Source organism: Hyla sarda, chromosome 5, assembly GCF_029499605.1.
Source record: "Hyla sarda isolate aHylSar1 chromosome 5, aHylSar1.hap1, whole genome shotgun sequence".
In the NCBI taxonomy this organism is placed as follows: domain Eukaryota; kingdom Metazoa; phylum Chordata; class Amphibia; order Anura; family Hylidae; genus Hyla; species Hyla sarda.
In genome coordinates, this window is record NC_079193.1 from 257,378,659 (window position 1) to 257,394,619 (window position 15,961).

At 44.5% G+C, this 15,961-nt stretch overlaps 1 long non-coding RNA gene across 1 annotated transcript; it reads right to left on the reverse strand.

The window, feature by feature from the left end:
- Nucleotides 1-374: 374 nt before the first annotated feature.
- On the reverse strand, nt 375-14,847 carry LOC130272670 (uncharacterized). The gene is made up of 3 exons (XR_008843678.1): nt 14,772-14,847; nt 11,614-11,726; nt 375-589 (listed from the first exon to the last, which is right to left on the reverse strand). It is a non-coding gene; the product is annotated as an uncharacterized LOC130272670 (long non-coding RNA).
- Between the last annotated feature and the right edge of the window lie 1,114 nt (nt 14,848-15,961).

A 15,961-nucleotide genomic window follows, 5' to 3' on the forward strand; every position in this document is an offset into this window, starting at 1 on the left:
CAGGTCTCCACCCCCTCCCTCAGTATGCCGTCTGCTCACAGCTTGTCCTCACTGACAGTAACGGGACACAAGCTGACAGTGGTTGGTTTTACTTACAGAAAAAATACAATTTGTGTAAAACCAGGCAAATGGAAATGTCCTGGATAGGTCTAGTCAAAGAGACTTCTGTGCAATAAAAGCTTACAATTATAATTTTAATAAACTCCTATAAAATTAGTCTTTTTTTATCATTACATAGATTTCATTGGCTTTTAAGGTAACATGTTAAACAGAGGTTTGACAAAATAACTTGAACACTTCTATTTTTACATAGTCTTCCAGTAAGAATCTCCTTTTTTCTCAGTCACATAGCTTATATTGTGGTTAATAAATTTTATTACTCGTGCTGTGTCTGAAGACCATGATATGTCAGACCTAACAGAGCTGCGATGTGGAATGATTTGTGGTGTGCACCTGGTAGGGGCACCTGTGATCCATGTTGCTGAGTTGATGAGTGTGTTGAAGTCTGTTGTTTCTTTGATCACATCTCAGGATGCAAAAACTGGCAAAACATCTTCAGACAGAAGTAGCTGTGGTCAAAATTCTAATCCTGACGTAAGAGACAGAAGAGAAAAAAAAACTAAAGCCCCTCAAATTACTGCAGAGTTAAATGCAAGTTTCAGAGCACCAGTATTAGTGAAAATCATTAGGATTTTGGTGCATTCTTAGCAAAATGCATGCCACAAACTGTCTTTAAGGACTCCTGCCACATTTATCATGCATTTGAGACACTTTTTGGCTAATTTACTGCAAAATGTCTCCATTTAAAGGGGGTGAAGATTCATAAAAAAAGAGGCATGGCTTGGGAAACTCCAATAACTGTTCCAAATATGTATCTACACTCTGGCCCATGTTTAAAGGGGTACTCCGGAGCTTACACATCTTATCCCCTATCCAAAGGATAGGGGATAAGATGCCTGACCGCGGGAGTCCCACAGCTGGGGACGCCCGTGATCATGCACGCGGCACCCTGTTTGTAATCAGTCCCCGAAGCGTGTTCGCTTCACGCCCCCTCCCGTAGGCTTGCATTGAGGGGCGGAGCGTGACGTCACAGGGGGGCGAGGGCGTGACGTCACACGCCGCCGGCCCTGCGGTCGACCGTAATCAGACGCGGAGCGAACACGCTCCGGGGACTGATTACAAATGGGGTGCCGCATGCATGATCACAGGGGTCCCCAGCTGCGAGACTCCCGCGATCAGACATCTTATCCCGTATCCTTTGGATAGGGGGATAAGATGTGTAAGCACCGGAGAACCCCTTTAAGCAAAAAATAAATAAATAAATAGTTGGTTTAAACTTACACTTTACAGTCTTAAGATTTACCAGATTCATCAATCAGTCTGAGACACCTTAAAAATTTGGCAGATTTAAAGTCTGTCCGTCTACGTCTGTTTTTGCAGACAGAATGGTAAATCTGGGCCAATATCCATGGTAGAGCTGCAATAGCCAAACCTTTGTTCACACCATGAAACATCAAACAGCAATGACCACCAATCATTAACATAGGAGGCAACTGTACAGGCAATGTGGCCCAAGTATTTCCATGACAAACTTTGCAGAACGTGCAGGGGAGCAATGCTGGTGTTGCCTGTGATGACTGGGCATTGGCTTGAAAGTAATTGCTCTGGGATCATATGGGGAGCAGTGGAACTGGTGCAGTTGATTATTTTGCACTGTTTTTTGTTCTATTTTTGTCTCTTCTCCTTGTCCTTTATAAGTAAAGCATTCAATAAGACTCAGTCCGTGCCTGCGTATGTTTATTTGGATAACACTGTTATATACATGACTAAAGACTCTACAGATACCAGGCACAGGTAAGAGTGAGATGGTGTGACATGGTACAAGGGGACCTGGGTCTGTAGTAACCCTTCTCCTGCAACCAAGGAAGATCATAAATCACACCAATGACAAGTGTGTACATACAAGCGTGGTACCTTAGAGCGAAAATTTGATTTGCATGCAACCTATTCTTAGGCAACTAGGTGATTACGATAATGGAGGGCATGGGCTACAGGTGGCTGCTGTACCCCCCCCCCCCCCCACACACAAACACACAAATAACACCTAGATAGGGTATGCTATACTGGGCCCTCAGCAGCATGGAAGGCTCAGCGTAGATCATCAGCCATCTATGGCTTCAATCTTAAAAGAGTACTGCGCCCCTAGACATCTAATGCCCTAGGGGATAAGATGTCTGATCGCCGGGGTCCCGCCGATGGGGACCCCCATGATCTCCCTGCTGCATCCGGCATTTGTTTAGAACATTGAGTGCAGCGCAGGAGGCTTGTGATAACATGGTTGCTCATGACGTCACGGCCACACACCCTCAATGCAAGTCTATGGGAGGGGCGTGGTGGCCGTCACTTCCCCTCCCATAGGCTTGCATTGAGGGGGCATGACCGTGAAATCACAAGCCCCCACCCCACATCGTAGAGAAAGATTATACAAGTAACAACAACTATTCTATTCTTACCAAGTGTGAATGCAACTCCAGTAACTACAAGGTTATTCTTTGAGAATCTGGAGTAAACTGTTCCACTGGGGATCAAGGTCAATCTTATGATCATAACAATTACTTATCAATTACTTATCAAGAACATCATACTGTGGTCAATGGGCCTAGTCACTCTCTTTTGAAACAAGTAAATGTGGAATTTAAATAAAATTAAAGTAATAAATCCAACACTTTAGCTGTTGACAAAAATATTAAATCTGGCTACAATTGTTTAATCTTGGCAGAGAGAGAGAGAGCATTGTCTTACACTGCAGAACCTGGCAACAGAGTTGAGGCAAAGGAAGGCATTCATTAAAATATCAGAAATCTGCTCCTAAGGTTATTTTAAGGGTTTGGCTTAAGACACAGCTGTTAATTAGAGATGACCAAATCGAATCTGACGAATCCGAATTTGTTATGAATTTCATGAAAATTTTTATTAGAAACGAATGTGAATATCGCCGCGATTCAATAGACTCCATTAAGTGCGGTCCAGGTTCTAGGGCATCTAAAATGGTGGAACCACATGTGAAGACATGGGGCAAGGAACTCTGAAAAGGGCAGGAACAAGGGTAGGCAGGATGATCCTGAATCACATGCAACCTATCAGCAGCCAATCACTCCTGTGATGTCACAGCCCTATATAATCGGCACCAATATTCCGGCTAATCACTTCATCCTTTCACTGTAGAGAGATAGAACAGACAGCGCTGTGTGTTACATTGAAAAGCTTTTTCCAGCAGCTTTTCACCTCCTAATCATGTTAGCATTCTTGTGGACAGAAAGCAGTGTTTTTTTCACTGAAAATAATTTTTACTGCAGCCATTAACCTCCCAGTCACTTTCTACAGTATTGTATTACAGAGAGGGGCAGAGAGCTGTGGGTTGCCTCATACATTTGAACAAGCTGGCTCAGCTAGAGAAACTTTAGCAGAGGATGGAGGAATCATTTTTCAGCGCAACTCTGTGTCTTTGTTCCGCAACAAATGGTCTGCTGGTTATACTAATCTGTAGACAGTATAACACTGAGCAGTCCATTCCTAATAGTCTGTGAGAGAGTGCAATTTTGGGTTTAGTACACTGCGATTGTGTGCTGATGCACTGTTGTGTACTGCTGGTGTTGTGCAAATATTCGTTTTTAAGCGTACTGTAGCGCATTTTTCTGCCCTCATAAGTGCATACCACATACGTACATCTAAGTAGTGTACTATTTTGTACCTTTCTATCAGTCAAGGGCTTAGATACTGTGAAAGGCCAGGCAAAAGTAATAATCGGCTGATGTTTTACTCCAATACATTTTTTTTAAGCATACTGTAGCACAATTTTCTGCACTCATAAGTGCATACCACATACCTACATCTAAGTAGTGTACTATTTTGTACCTGTTAATCTGTCAAGGGCCTAGATACTGTGAAAGTCCAGGCAAAAGTGATCACCGGCTGGTGTTTTACTCCACTACTTCTTGAAGCTTACTGTAGCGCATGTTTCTGCCTTTATAAGTGCATGCCACATACCTACATCTAAGTAGTGTACTATTTTGTACCTGTTAATCTGTCAAGGGCCTAGGTACTGTGAAAGCACAGTGAAAAGTACACACCTGCTACTGTTCTAGACAAATACTGTTGTATACGTAGCAAAGCGTATTGTACTCCCCTCATATACGCACTAAGTATGTCAGGCAGAGAAGTGCCAGGATATGCACAGAGGAGTGGCAGAGGCCTAAATTCATCAGGCAGAGGTCGCAGCAGACTAGGGGCGAGTGGCAGTAGGAGTCGCAGCGTGAGGCCTGAGCTCCCGGTATCAGCTAGCGATCGTGTCTTGACCAGCAACCTATCTGCCATCATCGATTGGTTAACACAGTCATCCACTTCATCACAAGTGACATCTGATACCCCCAGTCAACAGTCGGTGGGTTCCTCAGACACAACCTTCAATTGGCATGGCCCGGGAGCAGTCCCTGTCCTCCCATTGCCTCTGTCCTATGCTGTTCCCTCCCCTAAAGGAGTATCTTATGCTGTGGGTTAAGCTCCACTATTCTTTGAGGACAATCTAATAGAGGCCAGTCAGCAGCTACTGGCCAGCCAAGAAGTAGAGGAGACATCGGTCGCTTCCTCTGTTAGGTGGGCAAGTAGTGATGAGGTGAGTGATGTGGGAGGCGGTGTTGTCAGCTTTCAGGGTCCTGAAGCAGACACTGTTGAGGAACCTGAGGAGGACATCAGTGATGTGCAGACACTTGATGAAGAAGCCGATCGCAATTGGGAGCCGTGTGCAGAAGGGGCTTCATCATCATCAGGAGAAGAGGGTTGCAGGTTGCCTGTGAGGCAGCAGCTGAGCCAGCAAGTTGGTAGCATGGTTGGCAAGTCAGCATGGTGGCAGAAGTTGGAATTCTGAAGCCAAACGTGTCCGGGGGAGTCCACCTGCTTCACAGCAGTCTACCTTCCCGGGTGATAGTGGAACAGGGGTTCCTGGAGACAGCGGCAGTAGAAGTCAATTAGTGCGGACTGTTGGTGGGAAAATCAGCCACTCGGTGGTGTGGCAGTTTTTCATCAAGCATCCAGAGGAGGTTAACATAGCCACATACAAGATGTGTCAGCAGAAGGTAAAGCGTGGCCAGGGTCCCAATGTTGGCACCACGACCCTGCGTCAACATATGCTGCGCCACCATAAAGCGGCCTGGGAGAACTGTGGCTCTGATGTAGTGGTCCAGCCTGCTGCATCACCCAGTGGCACGACGCTCCCTCTTTCAGTCAGCCAAGACTCCACCACTTCAGCCAAAGGGAGCTGTGTGTCATACCCTTCTTCTGTCGCTCCAGATGCTCCTGCTCCTCCTACTTTTAGTCAGTCATTCCGCCAACAATCCATCGCCGAAGCCATGTCCAAGAGACAGCAGTATATGCCCACTCATCCAATGACGCAGAAGCTGAATGTGCTCCTGTCCAAGTTGCTGGTGCTGCAGTCCCTCCCTTTTCAAGTGGTGGACTCTGCACCTTTCAGAGAACTGATGGCTTGTGCCAAGCTGAGGTGGAGAGTGCCAAGCTGTAATTTCTTTGCAAAGAAGGCTGTACCAGCCCTGCACAATTTTGTGGAAGAGAAGGTGGGCCAGTCCTTGAGCCTGTCGATGTGTACTAAAGTGCCAACGTGTGGAGCTGTAACTATGGTCAGGGACAATATATGTCCTTTAAGGCCCACTGGGTAAATGTGGTTGATGTACAGCCACAACAGCAACTTGGACAGGTCATGCCGCTTCCGTCTCCACGCTCTCAGGCCGTTGGTCCTGTGACAGTGTGCGACTTTGCCTCCTCACCCTCCACCGTGTCCTCAGCCTCCACTGCACGGACAAGTCTAAGTGCCCCTCCAGCATACCATGTGTGCAGGGCACGGCGGTGTCACGCTGTTCTTCACATGGTTTGCCTTGGCGAACAGAGTCACATAGGGGAGGAACTGCTAAAAGTCATTCATAAATAAATCGGAGTATGACTTACTCCACTCCACTCGTACACCACAAAGCACACCCTCTGCGAACAGAGAAAAGCAATCACCGATTTCTTGATGATCCAAGCGGATAGGGGGACTCCCCTATGTAACTTCAATGTCAACCAGTGGCAGCTCATACATGACACCTGCCGTTTGCTCAGGCCCTTTGAGGAAGCCACATTATTAGTCAGTCACCAGGATTACAGGATGAACAACGTTATTAGTGTTGCTCGCGAATATTAGCAATTCGAATTTTATTCGCGAATACCGCATATTCGCGAATATAGCGCTATATATTCGTAATTACGAATATTCTTTTTTTTATTTAATTTTTATTTTTTTCACAGTACACATCACAGTGATCATCCCTCTCTGCTTCCAGCCTATGTGGTGTAAGAAGGCTCTAATACTACTGTGTGAGACCGGTGTGCTAATTTTCGCATATGCTAATTTTCGCATATGCGGAAATAAAACGAGAATATTACGAATATGCGAATATTCGCGAATATGACAAATATTCGTCCATATATTCGCGAATTCGAATATGGCCTATGCCGCTCAACACTAAACGTTATTCCACTGCTTCATTTCCTACAACAAGTGTTGGAAACTATGGCTGGTCAGGGCAGTGGAAACGTGGCACCTACATCTCACAGCCACATGAGCCCTGTGGGGGCTGAACTGGAGGAGGAGGGGGAGGAGTTTAGGTTTCGCAAAATGGGTGGTTTTTCTAGTCATCTGACAGGAGAGGAGGAGCAGGAGCAGCAAAAGGAGCTAGAGGGTTATGAGGAAGGCGAGACAGAGGACCCAGACGCACTGCGGCAGTATGCAGTGGAGATGGGGGTAGGGAGTCCCTCCGAGTCACTTGCACAAATGGCACGATGCATGCTCACTTGCTTGTGTAGTGACCGCCGAATTGTCACCATTCGGCAGCGGGATGACTTCTGGCTTACCACCTTATTGGACCCTTGCTACTGGCACAAAATGGGGGCCTTTTTTACACCCACTGAGAGGGAGAGGACGAACTGACCTACTACAGAGACATCCTATGTAGTCAGTTGGCCGAATGTCTATCGGCGCCATCGTCAGGAGCAGTGTGAGTCTACAGTCGCTGGTGAGTACCTTTCTTCACCCGCATAGTGAGGATTTCCACCCACTAATGCCTGATGCACCAGAGTAGATTGGCCATGGTGCCACACCAACACTTCACAAATATGGATAGGGGCAAACAGATTTACGGCGCTGCTCTACAGTTACAAACATTCCTCCGCGTCAGACCTTTTTTTACCCACCTTTGTCACCGGGCACTGGTATTTCCACCCACTGCACCACTCAGTCACCGGGTCACTTTCAAGACTCCTAATGCTGCTGCTGCCACCTCAAGGCTGTCTCATTCAGCCACAATATGTTCTCCTCATGCTGCCGCCAACTCCAGGCTGTGCCATTCAGCCACTATATGGTTTCCTCATCTGTAGCCAACTCCAGGCTGTGTCATTCAGCCACTATATGTTCTACTCATAATGCCGCCAACTCCAGGCTGTGCCATTCAGCCACTATATGGTCTCCTCATCTGTAGCCAACTCCAGGCTGTGTCATTCAGCCACTATACGTTCTACTCATGCTGCCACCAACTTCAGGCTGTGTCATTAAGCCACTATATGTTCCCCTCATGCTGCCGCCAACTCCAGCCTGTGCCATTCAGCCACTATATATTCCCCTCATGCTGCTGCCAACTCCAGGCTGTGCCATTCAACCACTATATGGTCTCCATATGCTGCCGCCACCTCCATGCTGTGTCATTCAGCCCCTATATTTTCTACTCATGCTGCCGCCAACTCAAGGCTGTGTCATTCAGCCACTATATGGTCTCCTCATCTAAGCCAACTCCAGGCTGTGCCATTCAGCCACTATATGTTCCCCTCATGCTGCCTCCAACTCGTGGCTGTGTCATTCAGCCACTATATGTTCTACTCGTGCTGCCGCCAACTCCAGCCAGTGCCATTCAGCCACTATACGTTCCCCTCATGCTGCCGCCAACTCCAGGCTGTGCCATTCAGCCAATATATGGTCTCCTCATGCTGCCGCCACCTCCACGCTGTGTCATTCAGCCACTATATGTTCTATTCATTCTGCCGCCAACTCCAGGCTGGGTCATTCAGCCACTACATGTTCTACTCATGCTACTGCCAACTCCAGGCTGTGTCATTCAGACACTATATGTTCTCTTCATGCTTCTGCCACCTCCAGACTGTGTCTTTCAGCCACTATATGTTCTCATCATGCTGCTGCAAACTCCAGGCTGTGTCATTCAGCCATTATATGGTCTCCTCATTCTGATGCCACCTCCAGGCTCTGTCATTGTGCCGCCAGGTGACACCTTGTTAGATTTAGTCCTTTGTAACCAAACTATTTATTCAAAGTAAACACCTGGGCCCGGGACATTAAAACTTGGTCGTGTAATATTAAATTTCAATTTCAAAATCTTTCATTTTAATTTCAAAATCTTAAATTTCATTTTTTTTTTTTTTATCAATATGATCTTTTCAAGACTGAGGCCCTATGGTCGTCGACATCATATATTAGCTGTGGAATTACCACAAGAATCCAATGAAACAGGTTGGAGTTAAATAAATTCAAATTAACTTAAATAAAAATTACATAAAAAATCTATTTATTCTCTTCAATTTTGACGTCATATGGTCTCCCTGCTGCAACATCCAGACGCTCTGCCGCAGTGATTCTAATAGCGATGCCTGCAATCTGCATGCCATACTGAATAAAATTATTATTTCACTAACACAGCACACTCCCTATGCGTGTTAGGACAAAGCAAAGTGTTCTACACCCCTATTGAGCCTCTCTGTAGGCCAGAAATAGCTGTTTTTTTATATTGATTCGCCGCGAATAAATTCGGAATGAACCAAATTTTTTTCTAAATTTGCACAATTCTACTGATAATCTATAATACTGGCAATTAAAAGAGTGCAAGGTTTAACCCTTGCAAGCAGGAAATCCACAGCAGAAAATAGCAGCAAAGTAGACAAGATTTAAACAAACCCCATTCATATGCAAGAGATCAAATTCACACGTTGCAGTAAAAAAAGGTAAAACAATGTTTGTTACATGTCTGGATATTGCTACAGATTAGCCAAGCAATTGCTGTGAAATCCACAGCCGGATTTGTAGTGAAAGAAAAACTCTGTGTGGGCTGCAATAAAAGTTGACCGCGGTGTCTAAATTGGGAAAAACATTGAAGATTGCATGTAATAGTCCCCTCTAGAGAATAAAAAAAAAAGTGTACATTTTTTTTTTAAGTTAACCTCCTGAGCGGTATTCCCGAGCGTGACTCGGGGTTAATTTTCCCTGCCAGGATCGGTAACCCCGAGTCACGCTCGGGGTAGAATTGCAGAGTTCCCGGCCGGGCTGCACGATATATCGCAAAAGCAATGCGATATAGCGATGCGGCCCCCCGGGAAAACATGCGATTATCTGCTCTGGTCGGCTCCCGTTGCGGGGGCCGGCCAGAGCAGGTAAAGAAAAATACTAAAAGTCAGTGTTTCCCTACCAGGGGGCCTCCAGCTGTTGCAAAACTACAACTCTCAGCATGCCCTGACAGCCAAAGGCTGTCCGGGCATGCTGGGAGTAGTAGTTTCACAACAGCTGGAGGCCCCCTGGTAGAAAAACACTGAGCTAAGTGTAAAAGGAAGAAGTAGTAAAATAAAAAAAACTTTTGCTCACCTAGTCCCGGTCCCTGCAGATGCCGTTCCCCTCCGTGCGGTCCGGGGTGTCCTCTCTTCACTATTCATCTTCTAGGACCTTTCACTTTTCAGCCAATCACAGGCCGCAGTGGTGTAAAGCCTGCGATTGGCTGAAGGGGAAAGGGCTTGTTCTGCAGCAAAGACACTAGGTTTGAAATCTGCCCGGCAAACCCAGTGTATGCTGCTGCAGGACAAGGTGACAAGGGGGGGGGGGGGGGGGGGGGAAGAATGTGACAGAGGGGGGAATGTGACAAGGGGGGAATGTGACAGGGGGAGAATGTGACAGGGGGGGAATGTGACAGGGGGGAATATGACAGGGGGGGAATGTGACAGGGGGGGGGGGGAATGTGACAGGGGGGGAATGTGACAGGGGGTATGTGACAAGGGGGGAATGTGACAAGGGGGGGAATGTGACTGGGGGGGGAATGTGACTGGGGGGGGAATGTGAATGGGGGGGGAATGTGACAGGGGGGGATGTGACAGGGGGAGGGGAATGTAACATGAAGGGGGAGAATGTGACAAGGGGGGGAATGTGACAAGGGGGGAAGAATGTGACAAGGAGGGGGGAGAATGTGACAAGGAGGGGGGAGAATGTGACAAGGAGGGGGGAGAATGTGACAAGGAGGGGGGAGAAAGTGACGGGGGATGTGACAAGGGAGAGGGGAATGTGATGGGGGAGATGTGAAATGGGCAGAGGGAGATGTGAAATGGGCAGAGGGAGATGTGAAATTCAGTTAAAAAAAATTGTACCGCTTTTGGTACACATTTCCAGACAGAATCATACCGCCAGGGAGGTTAAGAAATGTGAATAAGCCCCTTCACTAAAAAAAAAAAAAAAATAAATACCAAAGTCCAGAATTGCATATTTTTGGTCACTTTATCTATCAGAAAAAAAGTGAAGAAAAAAAAAGCGATCAAAAAGTCCCATCAAAACAAAAATTAGAAAAACACCCATTTTCCAATGTCTTCCCTTGGCCTTTTCAACTTAAACCAGTGTTTTATAAACAGTGTTTCTTGAGCTATTGCAAAACTAACGGCTGTCTGGGCATGCTGGGAATTCTAGTTTTGCATTAGTGGGAGACACGAATGGAGGAGGCATGGTGGCTATAGTCGCCAGTCAACCGGCACAGAGCAGAGTTTGCTTCGTGCACAGATGACTGGGATGCCGTCACGAGGGTCCCCAGTGGCGGGACCCCTGCAATCAGACATCTTATCCCCTATCCTGTGGATAGGGGATAAGATGTTTTTGGCGGCGTACCCCTTTACTCTGTAGATGTGTTTTGGCACAAACCAAATCGCTGTGTCCTGGTGATTACATATGTGAGCAGATAGTAAAGATGTGTATGATTTACATTTTATGCGCATATGTAGGTTTAAAGCCAAGACACTTTTAAATGCTATTTTACATGTATCTTTCTGGCATAGAAAGAACAGATAGAATATATATTATGTAAGTCTGTAAAAGAGGCTTGGCTTTTTAGTTTGTCCATTTGAAACAACATCCAACATTTGGATTTCCTCAATAAATATTGCCAAGGATTGATGAAGAAGGGGGAAGGAAGAAAGAAAGAAAGCTGTATTGAAGTATTCCAGATGTTCCGACAAGATAAGTAATGTTGCCCACACTTTGAGCAAGCCGTTTTTTTTTGCCTGAACAAGGTCATACCTCCTTGTTTGTAACTGATCTCCATATTATTGGAGGTAACATTGTCTTCGGATTTCTTATTTCACCATTAGACATGTTAAAACTAGAATGTGCATTTAGAGTTGCTTCATCCATAACTAGTTATTTAGCAGTTTTCTTTCATGTAAAATTCTTACATACATACCCTACATTATATTACCTACTTTTCAGCTCATGCTTGAACTGGCCTAGTGTAATTGCAGATGATGTCATTACATATACTGTTATATTTCATGTAAATCCAGTTACATTCACAGTCATGAGTACTATTGGATATCTGAAAATAAAATAAAAAAGGAATTTAAGATGCAACTATGCAGTCAATGTAGCCCATTTGCTTTGCATGTTTTGCTTAAAGCGTCCTTGTCATATCCCACCAAAAAAGTTATGTTACTCAGTACCTGATCCTGATCATGTACATATAATTTTTTGTGTCTAGCACATATATTTCTCTCATACATATATTCTTTCTCTTGCTCACTTGCTTTGTCATTCTGTGCTTTGGTGGGGGCGTGTCCTCACTCTGCAGGACTCATTCTTCCTCCCTGAGTTTGCTGTGCTGGGTTTTTATCCAATTAATGCAGGTTGCTCGGTAATTCCCTCGTTCATGCTTCAGTTTAAAAGGACAGGAGTGAGCACAGAGGAGTGCTAGTCCCACCCTAACTTTGTCCATGCCTGTGCTTCAGCTTGGACAAAGATGATGCTGCAGCCAGACAAGATTGTTTTCTGGATGGTATGGGTTGGTTTTTTTTTTTTTTTTTTATAAAAAGCAAATAAATGTTCCTTATGATGTACAAAAATGTAGGTGCACTACTGTGGTAGATGTATACAATGACAATGTCATTGTATACATCTACCACAGTAGTGCACCTACATTTCTGTATTGTATTCTAATTGTTACACATCCACACCGTTTATCTGGTGTAGGATTCTATTGTGGCACTTGTAGTCCACTGCAGGCATCCTCCATTGTATGCATTTTTATGCTGGGGATCGCCCCTAGCAACGGACTATAAGGGCAGGATCTGCTCCCCCAGTATATATGCACAACTGCATTTGGGGTTGAGCACCTCCAGCCATTTGAGACCACGTTTTTTGTTGTTATGATGTACAACAAATATTTTTTTTTTAAATCTGACAGTGCCTATTTAACCCCTTAATGACACAGGACATAAATGTATGTTCAGGTGCCCTGTACTTAACGTACCAGGATGTACATTTACATCCTGTACATGACACGAGCACTAGAACGGTGCTTGCTTCATGCACGGCAGGGACCCACTGGTAATGGTGGTTATAAGCGATTGCACTGATTTCTGCCATTAACCCCTCAGAGGTTGTGATCAATACTCATCACAGCATCTGCCGCAATGCAAGTATTCTAATGGATGATCAGATCACCCGTGTGGGGATCCGATCATCCGAGATGGCACAGCCAAAATGCAACTTCTTACAGGTATGCCAAAACATTGTACTGGTGAAAGTTTGCTGAACAGGCTAACACTTTGCTGAAGTTAACTATAGATGGGATGTGTAGGGAGAAGGGATTACTGATGCACTGGGTTTGCAAGGTGCTGAGTTAACAGAAATGAAAGAAACAACAGCCGCATAGCAAGGAAGGGGTTACACTAAGCACCAAACTACTGCCGCTATAGCTGCTGCTACTAAGATTAGGGGAAAACCTTGAATTACCTTTCAGAGACAGAGGACATCATTGGATCAAGAACAGAGACAGCCTTAGCCTACATACACACAACCCAGGGCCACTTTATCTCTCTCTCTCCCCCTCTCCTGCACATATCAATAGCTATGGCCTACCCTCCATGTCTTTGCTTTGTCTAAATCTGTCTGATCCTCTGACTGAGACTAACACAAGCAATGAACTGCATATTTCGGGGAATGAGACATTAATATCATTAGCAGGAAAAAGCTATATGCAAAAATATATGGTTAAGCCAATGAAAACGTTTGAACAAAGTTTTTTTTAGGTGTTCAAATGGCAGACTACATAAACATCATGTGAGTAAGACATCACAAAGAAATTCTGCATATTTTATGTTTGCCATTAAACTACTATCCTGGTCTCACGTTTGGCTCCAATTCCTTGTATTTATGTATTTGAACACATATTTCATGATGCAGATAATTCCTTATTCTAAGAATGTTATGCTTTTTTTTTTTAATACCTAGCCTATTTTTTTATTATAACAAGGTCTTTAGTCCTCTTCCCGTAATTTTTCCACTTGCATATTAATAAGAACCAAGGGAACTGATTTTATGTTGTACTAAACATTGCACCTTGTAAATAAGTTATTCACTTGCCAAGTGCAGCAACATAATGCAGCATGAAGAGAAGAAGGGAGCTATGTTATTTTTAAAGAGATCAGAGCAGAACTGATTTATTGGATAATAAATACAGATACAATTTGGTCTTCAGATACTAAACAAAAATGTTATTATTTTATTTTTATATCAGTAGAGAAGTTATCATTTATTTATTATCTATATCTGTCCAAGGGTAGACAAAAACAGGTCTCTGTGCAAGAAACAGGTCTCTTTGCAAGAAAATATAGGGCATTTTTTTATTTCATCTGCTAATTTGATGATACAAATAGTATGTCGACTACTGATCTTGCATTAATATAACTTATTGTGCTGTCCCCAGAGTCATCTCAACAACTGATACAACTGACACCGCTGGATCCTGACGGACCTGATTGACTTTAATGGAGGCCATCGGGAGTCCGGTATTTTAGAGGAGTTGCACAGAGAAAAAAAGATCAGACTCTTCTTCCCACTGCTAAATTGGGTCTGAACTTGACTGGACAGACTGTATGGACCACCTGGTCGGCAGGATCCAGTGAAGGGTGATTTCACAGATTGATGCCGCGACAGGGTACCTTAGGCCTGTCCTCATGTGGTGAGGTAAAAGTCCACAGCAGAGGTCTGGAGTTGACCTCCACTCTCTCTCCTTTCCTCTACAACACTGATGAGCTCCTCCCCATCTAGACAGACCTAGGGGAGGAGGGCCGGAACCCTGATAGGCTGATGCAGTCATGTGATCCCATAAGCATCCTACTGCACAGACAAGATTAACACACAAGAGCATTAGCAATAAATATCACAGTGCAATAAATCATGAAACACAATACATGCATTATTACTTGACCAAAACACTTGTAATGTCCTAGTAGCTGACTGAAACCTATTGTGGTGTGACAGCTGCATCCCTGATGGAAACAGAATTTTCATATCACAGCAACTTACTTGACAAAGACATTTCTAATATGACCAGATTGACCAGATTGAAACTATAGCTTACTAGAGGCAGATACAAACAACAGAGGGTCCCTATGCAAGGATAGCTTAAAGGCTCATTGATTTCCAGCTTCTAATTTGATTATACAAGCAGTATGTCCACCCCTAAGCTTACCTTACTATAGTTAGTTGTGATGTCACAACAGCTTTCCTCGCTAAAACCCCCTTGTGATGTCATAGCCCATTGCATAAAGGTTATATATTCTCACAAAAGCACAGTTGTGATGGTACTATTGTTAAGCTTTCTTTAACACACCTGTGATTTATAAGAAACTGACTACTACCATGTTTCCCCGAAAATAAGTCAGCCATAAAATAAGCCATGCCAGGAGTTCTACTTCTTTGATCAATATAAGCCATACCCCCGGAAATATGCCATAGTTGTAGGTGTGGCTTATTGAAGTTAATAAAGACGGCGTGTCCTGTGTCCCGGCTGATAAAAGTGGGGACAACAGCTGACAAGCAGGGCAGCTTAGTGATGTCCCGATCCTGTGCAGCAGCGGCTTCAGTGCTGCGACGTATCCTGTGTCCCAGCTGATCAGCATGGGGATGTGGCGGCTCCAAACTCCCTTTCGGTTACTTAGCACTGGGAGGAAGTTAAAGCCACTTCCTCCTAGTACTCTATGGTGCATCCGCATGGGAAGGAGAGGCCAGGTATGGTTCATAAAATGGAGGAGAAATTCAGTTAATTTCTCTCCATTTCATATTCAAACAGTGAACATAAAATAAGGGTGGGGGGAAATGGGCATATGAGGAGGAATAGAAATGAGGGGAATGGACATACCATATGAGGAGAAATAAAAATGAGGGAAATTAGCATACCATATGAGGAGAAATAAAAATGAGGGGAATTAGCATACCATATGAGGAGAAATAAAAATGAGGGAAATTAGCATACCATATGAGGAGAAATAAAAATGAGGGGAAAGGGCATATAGGACATCCCCTGAAAATAAGCCATAGTGTGTCTTTTTGAGTAAAAATAAATATAAGACGGTGTCATCATAATATCACAGCAGCTTACTCAATGGCAACCTACTTATCTAACTGAGGCCTACTTATGATGTCACAGCTGTTTGCCTGGTGAGAACAGGCGTACTTATGATGTCACAGCTGTTTGCCTGGGGAGAACAGAGAAAAGGCACGTGCGTCTGGAACCCGGTGCTAAATCATTTGTAGACGACATGATTCTGG